Source organism: Octopus bimaculoides, chromosome 30, assembly GCF_001194135.2.
Source record: "Octopus bimaculoides isolate UCB-OBI-ISO-001 chromosome 30, ASM119413v2, whole genome shotgun sequence".
In the NCBI taxonomy this organism is placed as follows: Eukaryota; Metazoa; Mollusca; class Cephalopoda; order Octopoda; family Octopodidae; genus Octopus; species Octopus bimaculoides.
This window is the reverse complement of record NC_069010.1, coordinates 9,539,836-9,540,644: the sequence shown is the minus strand read 5'-3', so window position 1 is coordinate 9,540,644 and position 809 is coordinate 9,539,836.

Here is an 809-nt window from a genome sequence, read left to right as displayed (position 1 = left end):
TATATATATATATATATATATATATATATGTATATGTATATATATATGCATGATGATGATGTATATATATGCATATATATATATACATATATATATGTATGTTTATATATATGTCTATGTATACATATGTATATGTATATATACAGAAATATACATGTATACACATACACACATACACACACACACATATATACGTACATATATATATATATATATATATTTACTATGCATTTATGTATGCACGCACAAACATCCTCACGCAATATATATGGGCGTGCATCTATATATATATGTATGTATGTATGTATGTGTGTATGCATGTATGTATGTGCACATGCATGAGTATCTATCTGCAAGTGTGTTCATGCATGCTCGTACAGGCACACACAAAGATACATCTACCAAATTCATATTAACCGTTTCCTCATCATCACAACAACAATAGAAGCAACATAAAAAAAACAAAAACAGTATCATAAACAACAACATCAACAACTTCAAGCCAGTCTATTATTCCATTACCATTTTGCGTCTTCAATTTCCAGGACCAATTCCACTCCGGACATCCATTCCATCAAGCATATGGTGAAACGAAAAAATGTTATTTAATAATGGTTGGCCATTTTGGGATTTTAATAGCGCCAACGTTGATTCTATTGATTTATGGCATTCAATCTCAAGTATGATTCCTCTGTGTCTGTCTGTGAGTCTCTTTTCCTTTGTGTTTGTCTGTTTGTCCGTCTGTCTGTCAGGTTATCTAGCTGTTTGCCTGTCACTCTATCATTATCTTTTTTCTTTCTATATATATA